This window comes from Cupressus sempervirens, chromosome 10 (genome assembly GCF_028749045.1).
Source record: "Cupressus sempervirens isolate cs-2001-9-10 chromosome 10, ASM2874904v1, whole genome shotgun sequence".
NCBI lineage: Eukaryota > Viridiplantae > Streptophyta > Pinopsida > Cupressales > Cupressaceae > Cupressus > Cupressus sempervirens.
Genome location: NC_143127.1, coordinates 783,705,812 through 783,725,743, shown reverse-complemented (window position 1 = coordinate 783,725,743; position 19,932 = coordinate 783,705,812).

Below are 19,932 nucleotides of genomic sequence, written 5' to 3'. Positions count from 1 at the left end.
CATCACTACAAACTATATGGAAAAGATATATTCACGTTCTACCAGTAAAATAGAATAGCAGAATTAAAGGTAAAATAATTATTTTATTTACAAAATAATTACTTGACTAATTAGGGCCAACATCCTAGATGTTTAATCTAAGTTGGAAAATTATATTATGATCTTAGCCAACCTAACAAAAATTTGTGAAAATACATGGTATTTATGAAAAGAGCATCTTGCAAATTCTTATGTGTAATTTTAGTACACATTTTGAGTGTGCAATTGTATTATGATAAGTGATATGAAAACTTCTTGTGAAGCAATATATGCAAAGTTTTTGAGAACATAAATTTGTGATCTGAGATCAAGCTAAGGTCAAAGATCAGTCAAGAAAGAAGTCACAACACCTATATACATAAGGACTAACTACTTGTTTGGACAGTGAGCTCTTCTTGTAATTGGAAGTACATGTTTGGGTAGTGGGCTCATCTTGCATATACTATACTACAAACTCCTAACAGGGTCCATCCTCTAACAAGGAGCATATATATATCAGTATAGTATCTAGTGGGTATCATCCCCATCGAGGTTTTCCCTTGGCTAGGGTTTCCCTAGTTAACAAAATATCATATTATGAGTTCTCTTTATGCATGGTTATTATTTTTGTTCAACATTACTTTTTACTTTCTTATACATGGTACAAAGTAATTGATAATATCCAGTTGGTGACAAGATTTTGTAGAATACTGATTCACCCCCCTCTTATTATTCCCTATTTCTAACACTATGCAACTTATCTATTAGTAGAGTTAGAGTTTTTGATTGGGGAGCTTCCTAGAAAAATTGTTGGCATGTGTGTAGTTACCTAGTGCTAGTATAGTATGTTAGAATATTATACCTAGAAGCGTGAGATAGTATGGATAGTACATAAAGAGTTATTATAGTTTTTCCAGTTGTAGTAATGAGTTGACTAAACATGAAAAAGTTAAGGAATCAAGTAATTTATGTCAAGGAATTATTTTGTTTACCAAAATAATTACTTAACTAATAGGGGTGACATCTTAGATGTTAACCTTAAGTGAACAAAGTGAAAAAAGTGTAATTTTATATTTTGGGACATGTGTGAAAGCATGAAGGCTGACATGACAGATTAATAGGTATATACAAATGAAAGTTTTTGAATAAGAAGTTTTGTGTGGTTATTGTGATAAGTATGTGATTTATTTTTAATGCAAACTTTGATGATAAAGTAGTAAAAGGTAGATTATGGGAAGTTAGTACAATGAGCTACAAAGATAATAACAAATATTGAAGATATCAATAGTTGTAAAGAGGTTTTTGTATCTATACTTTTGTATATTAAATATCGTTGTTAATTTCATATTTGGGTAGTGGGTTGAACTCACATACATTCTATAATTGTATAACAACTCATAATAGTGTTGAGGATTCTAATAAGTTGTAGTCCTCTAACAAAGACTGAGACACTATACATATGTAATAGACTCCTAACAAGGTCAAAACCTTTCACAAGATACTTTTGATTAGTGGATCATTTTGTGGGCATGATCCACACTAGGGTTTTTCCTTGGCCAAGGTTTCCCTAGTTAACAAAATATGGTGTTATATTTTGCATTTCTTTATGGTTTTGTTTATTGTTCAGTTTAATCAATTTACTCATTTATGCAAGTTATAAGATTGCTAATCATGTATCCATAATTGGGAAAAAGTTTGTTGAATACTAATTCACCCACTCCCCTCTCAGTATTTTCCATTTCTAACAAAAGAAACTTTATGGAATACAAGCATGGGAATTTATGACTTTTCAATAATAAAACAACATCATGTGTATCTTAAATAGATTTCCACTAGTATAACACAAACAAAGAAAGTTCATGCACAAATCTATCCAAGGTTAATTTTGGTTACACATGGCTGAAAAAGGTGGCCTCTAAATAACCAATTTTTAGTCAAGTTTCCATCCAAATAGCTTTCTTTTACCTCTCTTTCAAGAGCTTCCCACCCATGCTAGGGAGGTTTTATGCAATCCATGAGGATTACTAGAGGAAGGCTTTTACAGGCTCTTTGTCATTCACCCCATTACGGATGAAGGTCTTTGGGATTCCTTATCACTAGCCTTGCTAAGGAAAATCTTGGGAGGTAATGCCCCTATGATTCAAATTAATCTACCTATTTGAAATAAAGAGAATGAAACCCAAAAGCAGGTCTAGAAGTATAATCACCCTAACAAGGATGAGAGAACATCCCTACTAATTTTAACTTTCAAATATAATAGACATGATGTGTTCCTTTCCAAGCCTTTTATGTAATGAAAATAAGAGGCTTCTAATTAAGCTATGTGTTTGTTCATTCCTTAGCTTAATGTTTGGCATTTTGATTCACTATAAAGTGAAGAGCATAGGCCTAATACCAAATCTCAAATTTCAATTAGCTCTTCTACTTAGCCTAGATTTGAAATTGGAATGCCACAATTTAAGCTAGCAAAGGATAGGTGCATTTTTGAGTATTTTATTTTTGTTTTTACACATACTTGGGTGATTGTTCCAGCTCCTAAGCGTCTACAACAACTTCCACAAACATGAGTGCAGTACAAAATGTATCATATTTACCAAAATAGATTAGATTTTTAAGATCAAATTATTTGAATTATTATCCATCACCCAAATCCAAATCACAAAGAAAAAACCCTTATTAGAATTTGAAGAGCTTTCCATATATGTAAAAATTTCAAAACAAATCAATATCTTGCTTCTAGAATTATTTTTTATGAAAAATCATAACTCACTAAAAATACATCATAAAAATTAAATTTTTTTATTGCAACCTTCAGATAAGATCTCCAACTTGTAGAAAAAAAATCATTTGATAGTTCCTTTATTTGCTCCTGAACTAATTTTTTTAATGAAAAATCATAATTTTAAAAATAAATTGCCAAAAATAAGTCTAAAAAATCTTTAATTTTTCTATGGCTTTTGCACATCAAAAAAAATCTACAAAACAAATTTCATTAGTAAATTATTTATTTTCTCTTGAAATGAATTTTTTTATAATAAATTATTAAAAAAATAAAAAATGTTGAAACGTGATCCCAATCATCTCATTTTTTTCTATGAGATGCACATATCCATATCGAACTAGGAAAATTTTTCATTATCCAACTCTATGATTTGTTCCCAAAATGTTTTTTTTTAATGAAAAATCATAAAAAAGATAAAAATACCAAAAATCGACCCAATTTTTTTTTTCTGTAGCCTACAACCATCAACATAAACTTGCAAAAAAAAAAAAATCATTAAAAATTTCCATGTTGTTAGGAGATATGAAAAAATCTTTAACAAGTTGCACACAAAAATTAATTAGTAAATAAATTGGAGTGGATTGAAAATGGATAATTTGAGGCTAAATATTATGGCCAACTCCATAGTGGGTGCGAGAAATGAATGTGTTAACTCTTCAACACAATCATTGCATGTCAGATTCATCCAAGAATGAATATGAGTTTGTTCATCTTGAAGTTTTGAACAAGGAAACCTGTTACCTCCTATCTAGTCGAGGTTTGAAGGTCTGCTCTCAAAATCAAGAGTTCAGTGACCATAGACCAATCTAGAACAAAAGATTTTGTAGAGAAAATGAATGCAAGACTAAGATAGATTTTTTAGGATTTTTCTATGCAAATAAATGAGATTAAACTTAGATGAAATACAAATTTAATCTAAGAACAATAAGCAAAGATCTGCCCTATAATGTATGCAATAACAATCTAAATGAGAGCCTTTTTAAGTGAGATGAAACAAAAAGATTTTTCAATGCACATGTATTGAGTACTCAAACTGAAAAAGTTTCTTTACTCACAAATTGCCTCCTTAGAAATGAGAGATAGAAGTTCTAAATTTGTAGATAAATCCATAGTCAATCAATGGTAGAGATCAAATTGGATGAATGGTGGAGATTAACTGTGAGTTCAGTTTGCATTTTTGAACTTAAGAGGAGATTTTGGAGAATATTTGAGAATTTAATTAAATATTATCTTATATTTAATGATTTTCACAACTAAATGAATAATTAAATTCAATAATTGAAATGGAGAGATACTATTTAATTAAATGTCATTTAATTCCTTTTCTATGTGTCATTTAGCTTAAAGGGATGATTTAATTTAATCAATTGCACTAGGACCTTCAATTAAATTAATTCAATTAGGGGGGTTTATTAGCTAAATCAAGTTGATACTTTAGGAATTACATAAGAGTATATGATTGTTAAATATTTACGATCTTTTGCAATTGATACTCAGATTAAGTAGCAAAATAGAACTAGAAATTCTTTAAATGAATTAGGAATTTATTAATCAATTAGAGGTTTAGGTTAAAATTGGTTTATTATGCCAATTTTGGGGTAGTACAAGTAATCAAGCTAGAAGTAGGGGTGAGAAGTTTTTCTATTAAGACAGTTTAAACATTTACAAGTATATCTAGGAGTCTGAGATAAAATAACAGATCACACCCCCAAATACATATACAGTTACAAAAATTTTGGGGGGTGACAAAAAAACTTAAAGGATCAAAGTACTATCAAATTTTACATTTACATTCACTGATTACAACTTTATATATATTTATCATAAAAAAAATCAAACTGAAGGAACAAGCTAGCTCCATCCATCATTCTCGCTATCAAGATCGGGTTGAGCCCTTAGAACTTCATTAAGATTTTGAATTACATCAGCAGTTGTGTCCTCCTGACTGGCTAAACTATAACCTTGCAACACATTACTTACATTGTTCAAATCTACTGCCTTTGAAGGAGCTAACAAACTCTGATACTCAACAATATAGTTTTTTGAATGCACATTATCCTTATTGATTAGCAAGCTGCCTTCTTGTATAAGTAACATGAAATCACTCCTGGAAATATGTAGCACCAAAGCAACTTGAGAGATAATGTGAAAGTGGGTGAGTTTAAAATTAAACTCATTAAGTACCCTTCTTTCCTCCTAAAAGATTTCTTTGTTCCTATCCTTCCAAAGAGTCCATAAAATCTCAGTAGAAAGAGAAAACCAAAAAAGTGTTAAGTTTAGAATCAAATTTCTCTACATAACTAGCAAGAATTTCACTCCAAGAGACACTACCTACACAATTCTATATATTAGAGGAACCAAGAAAAATAGACCACAAATTATAGGCATAAACACAATCAAAAAATAAATGCTTAAAATACTCAGTCTCATTACACATAGTACAAGACATAGGGGATAAACCAATAGAAGAAAGAACTTGACCAATGGCTAACTTTTTTAACAATAGTAACCATTTAAAACAAATATTTTTAGGCTCAACTTTACCTTTCCAAAAAAAATCAATAAAGAAAGACCAATTAGAGAATGGATTAATTTTCCCCCAACATTGGGTCAGTCTAGCAATAAGAGAAGAATCATTCTTCATGCACAGATACAACCCTTTAGTAGTAGTATCTTTCAACAGAACACCATCAACCCATTTAGCTTTATCAAGAAAGATCTTTGAATCAATAATATCACAAGGGCTATTAAACTTGATCGCTTTCTTAATCAAAGTGCAAGTCTTTTTCTGAGAATCAAGAACATTAAATTTTCCTTTTAACTCCTCCCACACCCCTAACCTCCCACCCATCAAGATATTTTGAATCAATGAAATCCCCTTCAAGTTCTAAGCTTTGGCAAAATAGTTCTGAGTAAGGGCCAAAACTTTATTATTATACGAAATCCCCCACCAAATAGATCTATCCTTCACAAGGAAATAAGGAGGTCCTCCTCTTGCTTCTATTTCCTATATAAACTTCCTCACTTGGATCAAAGCCTTCCAGAAGGTCTAATTTTTTTTGACCCGAACAATCTCATCTTAAACTCCCCTAGAACAATATCAATCACTGGAATATCATTCCAATTCTTTCCTTTCCTAATGAATGATTTCAAAAGGTTATTTCTACTAAGAATTTTCCATGGCTCATCTCCCCATAGTGCTTTTAACACCCATTTGGATGCTAGAGCCATACCTTGGGCTTTAAGATCCTTCAACTCCAAACCTCCTTGACTTCTTACTTGAAAACACCATTCCCATTTAAAACAATGTCTCTTTTTACTCCCTTTTCCATCTATCCAAAGAAAATCTCAAAGTATTCTTTCTAACATATTCACATGAGAGTTAAGAAACATCTAGGCTAAAGCATAAAAGATATGATGAGAGGAAAGAACTTTCTGCACAACTTGCAATCTACCAACAAGGGACAAGGAATGGGTCTGCCATTTCAAGTGATTTTTATTAATTTTTTCATAGACCCAATCCCACATCTTATTGAGACTTGGATCAACTAAGAAGGGGATACCCAAGTATCTAACAATCTAATTAGGACCAGACCAGTGCCAACCCTTACTGACCAGCCAATCTAGAGGATCAACAGACCAACCCAACACATTAGACTTTGAAGGTGAAATCTTGGACCCAAAGGCTATACAAAAGAAATTAATCCTTTTATAAGCATTATCAAAATTCTCCTCTGAAAGCCCTAAGAACAAAGAAGTATCATCTGCAAATTGAGCATTAAGCAACACCTCCCCATTAGGCAAGGAAATACCTTTTAGTGGTGGACCCAACTCCTTTTCCCTTAGAAAATAAAACAAGGCATCCACTACAATGACGAACAACAAAGGGGCAATTGAGGAGCCTTGCCTAATTGACCTTTCTAGCACAATAGGTTCTGACATGCATCCATTCAGATCAATGATAGTACTGGCATCCTTAAATAAAACATTTATCCAATTCCAATAAGTTTCTAGAAAGCCAAATGCTTTAAGCATACCAATAACAAATCCCCACTCAATTGTATCATAGGCTTTCTCAAAATCTAACAGAACCATGGCAACCTCTTGCCCATCATTTTTAGCCCAATTCATGGCGTCCCAACTAGTGATAAAATTCTCCAAAATACACCTCCCTTGGATAAAAACTATTTGTGTATGTGAAAAAAACTTATTTAGCAACAATGCAATTCTTCTAGCAAGCACTTTAGCAAGAATTTTATAGGAAAGGTTTAGTAAAGTTATAGGTGTCCAATTCTTAACCAGAGACTTATCCTCCACTTTAGGCAAAAGCCTAGTGACTCCTTTGTTAATGGAGCTCTCTAATGACCCCTTCTTAAAATATTCTTTATAAACAACTAACAGCTCAAGGAAAATCCAAATTTTATTTTTCTTATAGAACTTAGCCGAAAATCCATCCAAACCAAGAGACTTTCCATTAGAAGAGGAATCAATAGCAGCTTCAATTTCCCTAATCGAGATCTCCTTGCTAATATTAATCTACTCCTCTTTAGAAACTTTGAGAGGAATTAGTTTAAAGCAATCTTTCATCACTATTCTACTATTTGGAGTCATCTCTGAAGAGAATAAGTTACTGTAAAAACTATAAAAAGCATTCTAAATCTCCTTACGGTCACTTGAAATTCTATCCCCTACAATAATATCACTAATTAGTTCTCTTTTGTGTTTAGCTTTAATAATGTTAAAAAAGTACCCTGAGCCTTTATCCCCTTCATCAATCCAATTCATCCTAGCTCTAATCCTCTACCCTTGAATCTTGTACCTCTGTATGCAACTCAAATGATGCTTAATTCTTGCTATTTGTATTTCTAGTTCCTCACTCTGCCCTATTTCTTGCAATTCTTTTTCTACCCATATCAATTTGTTCTGCCACAAGAATTCCTCTTGGATCCTGTCCATGGCTAACTTTTTACCAATTACTTGAAGAAGATTTTTCCAAGTCTCCACCTTCAAGTTCCAGAGATCAATAGGATCAAGAAAAGGGTTACTAATTCTAAGAATCTTTGTTACCATGACTATGACCTCAACATTATTAGGATCCTTGATGAGCAAAGAATTAAGCTTGAAAGAACTATGAGTCCTCTTGGGAACTAGAGAATTCCTAAAAGCTTCTATCCTATAGAAAGTATGGATAGGTGAATGATTAGAGAGAGAAGTTGGAACAACTTATACTAGAGCATGACTATTTTGCTATAGGAAAGAAATAGAGGAACCATCCCCATAGACCCTATCCAGTCTATAATAAACCCTTTGCTTGCCTATCTGATTATTGCCCCAAGTGAACCAAATGTATTGAAACTTGCCATACATATTTTCCATGGGATCTACCAAGTTGAATTTTCTTTTGAATTTATACAAAAAATAAATTTCATTACCTTTCCAATATTGAGGCAAACCTCCAACTTTATCAATTCTGTGCTCCACCATGTTAAAATCCCCTATGACTACCCATGGTATTTTTGGCAAGTGCACATAACACCACTCCCATAGCTCTACTCTTTCTCTATATTTATTTGAAGCATAAACATTACAAATACCAAAAACACTTTCACCTTGTTTGACAGTAACCCAAATTACCCTCTGACACACAGAACACCCATGGCATACAATAGAGCTTTCCCATTTAGGGTGAATAAGAATAGCCACACCATCCTTTCCTTTCTCATGATTGGAGTGAAGGCCTATAGACTTGTCCCAAAGGAAGTTCAACATAGAATAGGCTTGAAATCTAACCACTTTAATTTCCTGTAAATAAATAAAATCATTATCCTTCAACTTATTGCACCATCTTCTAACAAGATATTTCCTATCTGGCATTTCTAGCCCCCGAACATTCCAACTATGGATATGCAGGATCATAATAATTTAGGAGGAGTTCTGGAACTCTTGCACAACTTATTAAAAAAATCAGGAAGATTCCTTCTCCCTCTATCCCCTAAATGACTAGAGCTTCTTTCTATAGTCTTTCTCTTCTTCCTACCAACCTCTGTAAACTGACCCTTCCAATTAGATACTAGCAAGGCTAAAGATCCAGGTGAGGAAGTAGGAGCCAAATGCATAGAAAGAACGTCCTTATTTTCTTGTTGAATTTTAACTGCCCTCTCTTTAATGGATATGAGGGCTATCTACTAAGCATTCAGAGTTGGCTGAACATTGATAACTTTTTGGGGGATATCAAACTAACCTCTTGATAGGGGGGAAGCTACGGGTGCATGAATAATATTCGAGGCACCAACATTAGCCAGTACCCCATCAAACTCTTCTTCAAAAAGGGGGTTTGCCAGTGACAAAAAATAATTTCTCATAGGAATGTCAATAGTATTAACAAATGAAGGCTAGAGACCCAATATGGTAACGACGTCTTCTGTCTACAAGCTACCTACATCCTTAGCATGATTAATAGAACCCTTATCTTTATTAGGGATTTTGTTTGCATTATTATTACTAGTGATTGGTAAACTAGAGGCTTCCTTGTTATTGACCACATTAAATTTTTCTTTATGAGAATGCTGAAGAGTCGAACAATCCTTTTTAGTATGCTCATTATGCCTACAATGAAAACATGCAGTTAAATTCCCCAACAAGGAAATCTCCCAAGAAAACCTTTCTCCCTCAAAATCTAAAGAAATATTGTTAGGAAAATCCACATCTGGAGCCAAAGCCAAAAGAACCTTAACATTAAGGTGAGGCAAGGTAACCCTAGATTGCTCAACCTGTAAAATAGAACCTAGTGGTTTACGAATTTGTAGAATGAATGGCCAAAATTCCACATTCAAGTTCTTAATTTCCACCCAATTCAGTGGAGCCCTAGCAACCACCTTATGAAAATCACCCTTTGGAGACCACAGGTAGACCTTGAACATTGACCTACCAACATTCCATAACCTTTTTTCCAAAACTCTTTCTTGCATGTTGTGATTTTTCAAAAAAAAAAAAAACATACCCTTTTGAATCATTCTACAATATGTCACATAAATGCAAAGCTTTTTACGCCACCCTACTACTAGCCAATCATCAAAAAACTTCCTAGTAGGAAAAGCCTCTTTATCCAAAAAAAATGAAGAAAATAATAATGCTTTTAAGCCTAGACCTTTCATTCAAAATAGAAAATACCATGTCCTCGTTAGGGGAAAGAGAAAGAAACTTAGGACTAAGAGAAGGATACTCACCATTCTCTCCTCTACTTCCACCAATGGCAATGCTACTTCTATCAGAGAATCCACCTCCATTGGTTGTGGCCCATCTTCCTTCTCCTCCTCACAACTCTGGTTCTACATTTTGTCTATGGATGACACCCTTGAACATCGCGACTTCTGAGAAGGTTGAAGAACTTTCAAGCACCACTTGGTTGTAGGAAAAAATTTCCTTCACCATCACCAACATCCTCGACTATAGTTTTATTAGTTCCCTTCTTAGTCATACTCCTACCCATGTCATCCTACAAATTGCTATCCTTCCCTCTACCATGATTTGGCTCTTGCATGGCATGAATGAACTAGGCTGAGGGAAAATATCACACAACACTGTAGGGGCTCAAAATAATGAAACAATAAAACACAAGCCAATTGAAGGACAAAAGCAAATAGAGTACTTATTGTAACCAAGGAAATAATACAAGTGATACAGGGCACACAACGTGACTCACAAAACACAAACCAAATAGAATCCAAGGTTGACATCATTTGAACAAGAAAAAAGTTGCAGAGCCTATCTTTTTCTAAATCTCTCTATCTTCTAGATCTAGTAATCTAGTTGTCCAGTAGGGGTAAGAAATCAAAATTTGAATTGATAGAATAGGGTTTCAAAATCAAGTAAAGAGTAAGTATAAAAGAAGATGGAGTCAAAAGAGAAAAAATTAGATTGTAATTTTTTTAGCTTGAGAAAAAAGAGAGATGAGGTATTTGTAATCTCAAGGTAGGAAAAAAATGAATGGGAGAAGTCATTGCTAAGGAGTTAACAAGTGCGCTAAGGAGAGGTCGGTGACCTAGAACACCACAATTGTGATTGTGTACAAGATAAAGTAGACCCAAGAACACAAGTAATCGTGTCTAAAGTTACAAAGCCAAGAGAAGGTGAAACATAGTCCTAGACAATTCAAAAGACCTGAAGAAGGATCTATCCCAAGCTAAGTGTAATAGCTATTTTTCTAGATCATTCCCTATTGTTTACTAATCTCTAAAACAATAAATCTAGTTGAGAATGGAACCTAATATGATCTTTTTACAAAATCCTCTAACATAGTGACATGCTAAATTGTGTTCAGAAGTCTTTTAATTAGGATGATCCTAACCTGGAAAGGATTTAATAGGTGTTATCAAAATCCATTAAATGAGTGACACCTAACAATGTCTTTGGAATCTTTTAATAGAGGTAAGCTCTTGAATGTGCACACTTTAGGAGAGTGCAATATTTGTGGGGATTTACTCACACACTATGGATTTTACACTAGTTAGGTTTCCATGAGATAAATAATGTGTTATGTTCTTTGTTTTTACTTAATCCTAACCACTTAAGTTGTAGCTAGAACAAACCTATAGATTAGTGTAAAGTGTGGTAGAAGATGAAAAGTTGAAACTAGTGAGTAACTAATTCACCCTGCCCCACCCTCAATATACAACATGTAGTTGGACCAAAAATTGGCATTAGAGCCTAGGTCCTCAAAAGTAAAGAGTTTAACAACTTAAGGAAAATATCAAGGTGTTTAAGAAATATGAACCAAATTTTTCCAAGAAAAACTATAGTTCATGGGGAGAACAATGTGCTTGCACCTAATAAATCTTGGTAACACTTACTAGACCCATGTAGAGGTGAAGTATATTGAACCTATTGGTCAACTCAATCTGGATTGGATAGAGGAAAAAGAAACACACACAACCACAATGGATGCTCTAACAAGCTCCCTATCCTACTCTGAGTACAAAAATGTTGAAGACTTCGAAACAAAATATGAGATGTGAGAGAAGCTCAAAATAATTTGTGGTGGTGATAAACATGTCATGAGGGCCAACGATGAAAGCCTATGAGGAAATTTCAATGACATGAAGATGTAGAAAGGTGAAGACATTAAGTCTTATGGAAAAAAAGTTAAAGAAGTTATGCTAGCAATTATAGTGTATGGACGCATACTACAAGAGGATGAGTGTGTAAGAAAGATATTAAGAACCCTGAACCCAAATATTATATAAGGCTATCATCCATTCAAGAGATGAGATCAATCAAAAAAATGGAGGTATCTCTTGGTGGCTTGGTAGGCAAGCTCACTACATTTGAGCTTAGAAAATTTGACAACAATCAACCACCTAAGGTTGAAACTCCATTGAAATCCTCAATTGTACCTTTTGCAATGCAAAAAGGAAGGGAGGAGGCAAGCACATCTAGATACATAAGAGAACTAGGAAGTTTGTATGCTAAAGAAGTTCAACAAGAAGAGTTAGAGACCATTTTTGCAAAAAGAATGCTCAGAGGAAATGGGAAGTAAAAAGGTAAGATTCCATTCAAATGTTTCAACTATAGGAAGGTAGAACACTATGTTGCTAGATATCTAAAGAATGTGAAGAAGGATTTCATTAAAATATGGAAAATATTCAAAGGGAAAGAGAAGAATAGATTCTACATTATCAAAGAAAGTGTGACTAATGAAGAGTTGACCAATGACGATGATGAGGATGAGGATGAAGTGTCCTTTGTTTCCATCAAAGAAGAAAGAGTGGAGAGAGCCCTGATAACCAACACCAATATCCACAAGAATTAGATAATAAATAGAAGTTTCTTGCACCATATGTCTGGTGATATGAGAAATTTCCACAAGGTTAAGGCCTATGATGGAGGAATGGTGAATATTAGAAAAAACTCACCATACACAGTGATAGGTAAGGGTATTGTAGCTTTGAATGAATTGAATGCTGGTAAAAATGTATATCTAGTGGAAGGATTGAAATACATTATTTTGAGTGTGGAACAACTAATGGATAGAGGTTATAAGTTTGAATTTAACAAAGGGTCTTGTAGAATATTTGACAAGAAAGTGTACAAAAAAATAATAGATGTATTTTTATCTACATCAATATTTCTAAAAATGCATACATGATAGCTAAAAAAGATAACAATTAGTTTCCGCATAGAAGGCTATGTCATATGAATTTTGAAAGCATTATTAAAGTAGGAAGAAAAACCGTATAAGGGTTCTACCCCCTATTACCAAACCAGATAATGTTATGAGTAAATATTGTTAACTACAAAAGTTAGCAAATTCTAGTTTTTTCTAGCAAGTCACTTACTTTTGAATAAGTTGTAGTTCTAGTTCATATTGACTTGTGTGGTCCTAGGAGGACAAAGAGTGTATATGGTGATAGATACTTTATGTTATTTATTGATGATTTTTCTAGAATGATGTGCAATGTCTACTTAATAGAAAAGTCAGAAGCATTTCCCATGTTCAAATTCTACAAGGTAAAAATGGAAAGGGTGACCAATAGAGCACTAACATGCTTGAGATCATACTGGGTAGGTGAGTTCAATTCAAAATAGTTTGGTAGTTACTATGAAGAGCATGGAATCAAAAGACAAATATTAACTCCTAGGACACTTGAACAAAATGATGTTTCTGAAAGAAGAAAAAAATCATCATAGATTGTGCTAGAACATTGATGATTCAAAACAATGTTGAAAAATATATACTAGAGATAAGTTGTAAGCATGGTTGTGTACACCTTGAATATGGTACAAGTGAAGAAAGTAACAAAGAAGACTCCCTATGAGCTATAGTTTTGTCATACACCATCTAAAAGTTATTTCAAGGCATCCAAAAGAAAATTTTACATCAAGAGAGATGAATACCAAAGAAAATTTGATCCAAAAAGTGATGAGGGTACTCTACCAAAAGCAAAGAATACTAGTGTTTGATCCTCTAGAGATATAAAATTGTACAATCTTCAAATGTGAAGGTAGATGAGTTCTTAGAGAAGGATGATGAAGATAGTAGAAAAAACTAAAAGAATACAATTAGTTTGAATAAATCCCACTAAGTGATACAATGGAGAGAGTATTGGTAGAGTAGGAACCTATACAAGAAGTTGTGCTAGCTCAGGAAGAAGGGAATCAACATGAAGAACAAAGAGTATAAGAACCTAAAGGAGAACCTCTTCTAGAAAATAATGTGAAAAGGCACCACTAAATTGACCAAATCATTGGAGACAAGGATGTTGGAGTGATGACGAGGAGAAAATTGAGAGAGATAATATGGCTTCTCTCACACATAGAGTCCAAAGTTATAAAGGAGTCTCTATAGTATGGATACTAGAGAAAGGCCATGGAGGAGGAAATTGATTAAAAAGTAAAGAATGATAAATGGACCTTTGTCGCTTAACCAAAAGATAAGAATGTCATAGGTACAAAGTGGGTGTATTGAAAAAAGATGAAGGATGGAGAGGTAGTCATAAATAAGACTATACTTGTTTGTAAATGATATGAACAAGAAGAAGGCATATACTGTAGAGAAATCTTTACATGATTGGCCATATTGAAAGGGAGACTGGTAGAGCATTGACATGCTTGAGATCAGATAGGGGTGGTGAGTTCACCTCAAAAAATTTTGATAGTTACTATAAAGAGGATGGAATCAAAAGACAAATGTTAGATCCTACGACACCCAACAAAATGGTGTTTCTGAAAGAAGCAAAAAAATCATCATAGGTTGTGCTAGAAAATTGATGATTCAAAACAATGCTGAAAAAGATATACTAGAGAGAAGTTGTAAGCATGGTTGTGTACACCTTGAATAGGGTACAAGTGAAGAAGTAAACAAAGAAGACTCCCAATGAACTATGGTTTGGTCATACACCATCTATAAGTTATTTCAAGGCATTGAAAAGAAAATGTTACATCAAGAGAGATGAATACCAAGAAAATTTTGATCCCAAAAGTGGTGAGGGTACTTTACCAAAAGTAGAGCGTACCAGTGTCTGAACCTCTACACATATAAAATTTTACAATCTTCCAATGTGAAGGTAGACGAGTTCTCAAAGAAGAATGATGAAAATAATAGAAATAACTGGAAGACTACAATGAGCTTGAATAAATTTGACTAAGTGATACAATGGAGAGGGTATCAGTAGAGGAGGATCCTATACAAGAAGTTGTTCTGGCTCAGGAAGAAGAGGCTCAACATGAAGAGCAAAGAGAAAAAACACCTAAAGGAGAACACTTGCTAGAAAAGAATGCAAGAAAGCACCACTCAACTGGCCAATCATTGGAGACAAGGATTTTCGAGTGATGAACATGAGGAATTCAAGAGAGATAATATGGCTTCTCTACACATAAAGTCCAAAATTATAAAGGCTCTAAAAGATGAATACTAGAGAAAAGCCATCGAGGAGGAAATTGATCAAAAAGTAAAGAATGATACATGGACCTTGGTCACCTGACTAGAAGATAAGAATGTCATAGGTACAAAGTGGGTGTTTCAAAACAAGATGAATAAGGGTGGAGAGGTAGTCATAAACAAGACTAGACTTGTTTGCAAAGGCTATGCACAAGAAGAAGGCATATACTATAGAGAAACCTTTACATGATTGTCTAGAATGAAAGGGAGACTAGTGGAGCATTGACATGCTTGAGATCAAATTGGGGAGGTGAGTTCACCTCAAAAGAGTTTGATAGTTACTATGCAGAGCATGGAATCAAAAGAAAAATGTTAGCTCCCATGACACCTCAACAAAATGGTGTTTCTAAAAGAAGAAAAAAAAATCATCATAGAATGTGCTAGAACATTGATGATTCAAAACAATTTTGAAAAAGATATATTGGAGAGAAGTTGTAAACATGGTCATGCACACCTTGAATAGGGTACAAGTGAAGGGAAACAAGAATATTCCCTATGAACTACGGTTTGGTCATACACCATCTATAAGTTATTTCAAGGAATCCTAAAGAAAATGTTACATCAAGAGAGATGAATACCAAGGAAAGTTTGATCCCAAAAGTGATGAGGGTACTCTACCAAAAGTAGAGCTTACTAGTGTTTGAACCTCTAGACATATAAAATTGTACAATATTCCAATGTGAAGGTAGACAAGTTCTCAAAAAAGAATGATGAAGATGGTAGAAATAGTTAGAAGAATACAATTAGTTTGAATAAATCTTGCTAAGTGATACAATGGAGAGAGTACTGGTAGAGGAGGAACCTATACAAGAAGTTGTGCTAGCTTAGGAAGAAGGGACTCAACATGAAGAGCAAAGAGTAGGAGCACCTAAAGGAGAACCTCTGCTAGAAAATAATGTGAGAAGGCACTTATCAAATGGCCAAATCATTAGAGACAAGGATGTTGGAGTGATGACCAAGAGAAAGTCAAGAGAGATAGTATGACTTCTCTCACACAAAGAGCCCAAAGTTATAAAGGAGGCTTGAAAAGATGAATACTAGAGAAAGGCCATGGTGAAGGGAAGTTATCAAAAAGTAAAGAATGATACATGGACCTTGGTCACCCAACTAGAAGACAAGAGTGTCATAGGTACAAAGTGGGTGTTTCAAAACAAAATGAACAAGGATGGAGAGCTAGTCATAAATAAGATTAGACTTGTTTTCAAAGGCTATACAAAATAAGAAGGCATATACTATAGAGAAAAATTTACATGATTGGCTAGACTGGAAGGAGTGAGAATAATCCTAGCATTTGTAGCCTACAAGAACTTCAAAGTATACCAGATGGATGTAAACTTTTTATTTCTAAACAAAGTTCTAGAGGATGAAGTGTACATTGAGAAACCCAAGGGGTTTGAGAATGAACAAGGAAAAAATCAAGCATGTAGATAGAGAAAATCCCTATATGGATTGAAATACGTACTCAAAGAATTGTATGAGAGATGAAACTCATACTTGATATAGATTTGGATAGCAAGAAAAAGTGAAAATTGTAATTTATACATGAAATAAGAAATAGAAACAAGTTTGTTGATTGCATAAATCTTTATCGATGACATCATCTTTAGAGGAGATGATAAGCTAAGCGTTGAGTTCATTAAAACAATGAAGAGATAATTTGAAATGTGCATGATAAGAGAAATTAAATTCTTCATTAGGCACAATGTATCCACACTAAAAGGAGGTATCTTCATATAGAAAATAAAATATGTGAAGGAAATCTTAAAGATGTTTGGTACGGAGGAGGCAAAACTGGTGGGAACTCCCATGGTGACTAGATGCAACCTATCATAGGAGGATGAAATCCCTAAAGTAAATGAGACAATCTAATAATATATAATTGGTAAAACATAGCATGTTATGCATAGTAAACCCAACATAGTACATGCTGTTGTAATAGTAACCAAATTTTCATCCTACCCAAAGGAGTCATATGTAGTAGTTGTGATGAGGATCTTCAAATATCTAAAGGGTTTCCTGAAAAGTATGGCCTATGGTATCCTCATAAAGGAAAGTTTGAACTCAGTGTCTTTATTGATGTTGACTAGATGGGGAACATAGATAATAGAAAGAGCACAACCAATGGTGCATTCTTTCTTGGAAGAAGACTAATTGCATGAACTAGCAAGAAGCAAAACTACATATCACAATCAACACTTGAAGCATACTATATTGTAGTAGTAAGGAATTTCACTCAAGTTGTTTGGATAAAAAAATACTTGAATGAATTCAAGAGAAAATGAAATAACAGGTAGTTATCAATTGTGATAATACTACTGCAATCAACATATCCAAAAATTTGGTTATGCACTCAAAGACAAAGAATATGTTAGTCAAGTACCATTTCCTAAGAGAAAAAGTGCAAGAAAAAGAGGTTAGGTTGGAATATGTATCACCCAAGGATCAACTAGTTGATATCTTTACAAATCCTCTTTAAAAGGATACTTTTGAGTATCTTAGAGAAAAGTTAGGGGTCTTACCCCTATTTAGCTTGAACTAAGATCTGACAGGAAGGCATCAATCCATGATCAAGAATCAAAGAAATCTAATGGTGGATTGATGAGAACATAGGACTACTCCAAAGGGGGAGAATCCACAAAGACCAATAAATGTAGAAGGGAAAAAGGTGGTCACCATTGGAATTGTTCTTAAAGAGGGAGAAATTGAGAAGGGTAGAAGAAGAGAAAGTACAAAATATACAAGGAAATTTTTGAAAGGGATAAAAGAAAAACAATAAAATGAACCTCACAAATGACTAAGAATGCTCAAAGCACGTGGATGCATCACTCTAAGGGGAGATATTGAAAGAAAAAGAGAAAGAGAAAGCAAGGCACCAAAATGATGATGCAAATGTGTAAGTGTTGCCATCAATGTCAAACTGGGAGATTGTTGGCATAAGTATCTTGAAGCTTGAAGACTAATCAATAGCCTAGCCAATAGACTCAGTTATCAATAATGTTGTCATTGGTGTCAAGAAAAAAGAAGGAACTAAGATTAGTAGGAAGAAATGAATAGCAGGACACATTGATCTAGGATGTGAGACTCTATTTCACAAGGGTAATCAAAGAGAGATGAAGTGTAGGACTAGCATAAGCGATGATAGAGGAGACCCACTTAGAAAAAAAATGCTAAATAAAGAGAGTTTGTGCAGAAGGATTCCAAGTGAAAAAGGAATTTAGATTGACCAGTGACCATACATAATGGTTTGGCTAAATCAACAATGGAAGTGTAAAACAAGATATGTGTGACTTCCACATCATGAATTACATAGAAGTGCACTCATTGTTGCACTTAATTGTAATGGGGTAGCATATCGAGAAACAATTTAAAAAATTCAAATTTTAATTATTTGCAACAAGAGGAAGCCATCAAGGACATATAACACCCAAGACTCTTGTACAAAGATGCTACATCTAATAGGAGTGGCACACTACTACAATAAGTAGTTGAGATAAAAGTAGGGGTGAGAATTCAAAAACTAGGGTTTCAAAGATGAGAAAAGAGTAAGTATAAAAGAATTATTTGAAACTACAATTGGAATAATTGTTACATTTTCATTGATGTCAAACCTACTAGAGAGACATTTACTAATAGTATAGAGATGACTAGAGGAACTAGTGAAGTTGTTTAGTGAAGAGGATAAAGTATGATGGAGTTACAATGGGCACTTGATCAGTTGGTCTTTGACAAGATGATGTATTGCTAAATTATCCTATGTAGTATAGAAATGTTGAATTAAACACAAGAAAAACCTAGTAAAATGTGTCAATAAATGAAGGAGCTAAAACAGAATATTAAGGAACTTAAAGGTTAGCCGAGAAAGTAGTATTGATTGAGTGCTAGTAATAATCGAGAAAGTTGAAGAAGTATAGTAGCAACTGAGCAAGCTAGTGGAAGTCGAATGAGATAGAATAGTAGAAACCAAGCTACATAGTGATGGCCACTTGATTAGTTAGTCTTGACAAGATGATGTATTACTCAATTTTACTATGACATATGGAAGTGTTGAGTTAAACACAAGAAAAAACTAGTAAAATATGGTCAGTTAATGAAGGATCAAAAATAAAATATTAAGGAACTTAAAGGTTAGCTAAGCAAACAATATTAGTTGAGTTGTACTAATGGTCAAGTAAGTTGAAGAAGTAAAGTATAGTAGCGACTAAGTGTAGTGAAGAACAAGAGAGCTAGTAGAAGTCGAGCGAGATAGAACAATAGAGATTGAGCTAAATAGTGATGGTTGAGTGTTAGAAAAAGTTACAATTTGAGAAAGAATCAAGTTTGAGGCTGACATAGTTGAATTTTTGGATTAGTCAAAATGCATGGACAATAAGGATTGATGAATTGGCATATTTAATGCATGAATTGAGTTTTTTATGTGATCAAAGGAAAACATATAAAGATAATTTTCTAGAAGTATCAAAAAAGGAGTAGAAGGAAAAAATGATGGATATATTCAATGGATATGATAGATCAAAATTACCTATTTAAGGAGGCATATGATATTTTTTTAAAGGTTGCTTCATTGTTAATTGGTGATTTTAAGGAGAACCTATGAAGAACAAAGTAGAAGGGGAGAAGTGAAGAGATTGATGAAGTGTGATTTCTTGAAGGGCTTCCAAGAAGATTAGTAATGGAGATGTTAATGAAGTCTAGTCAA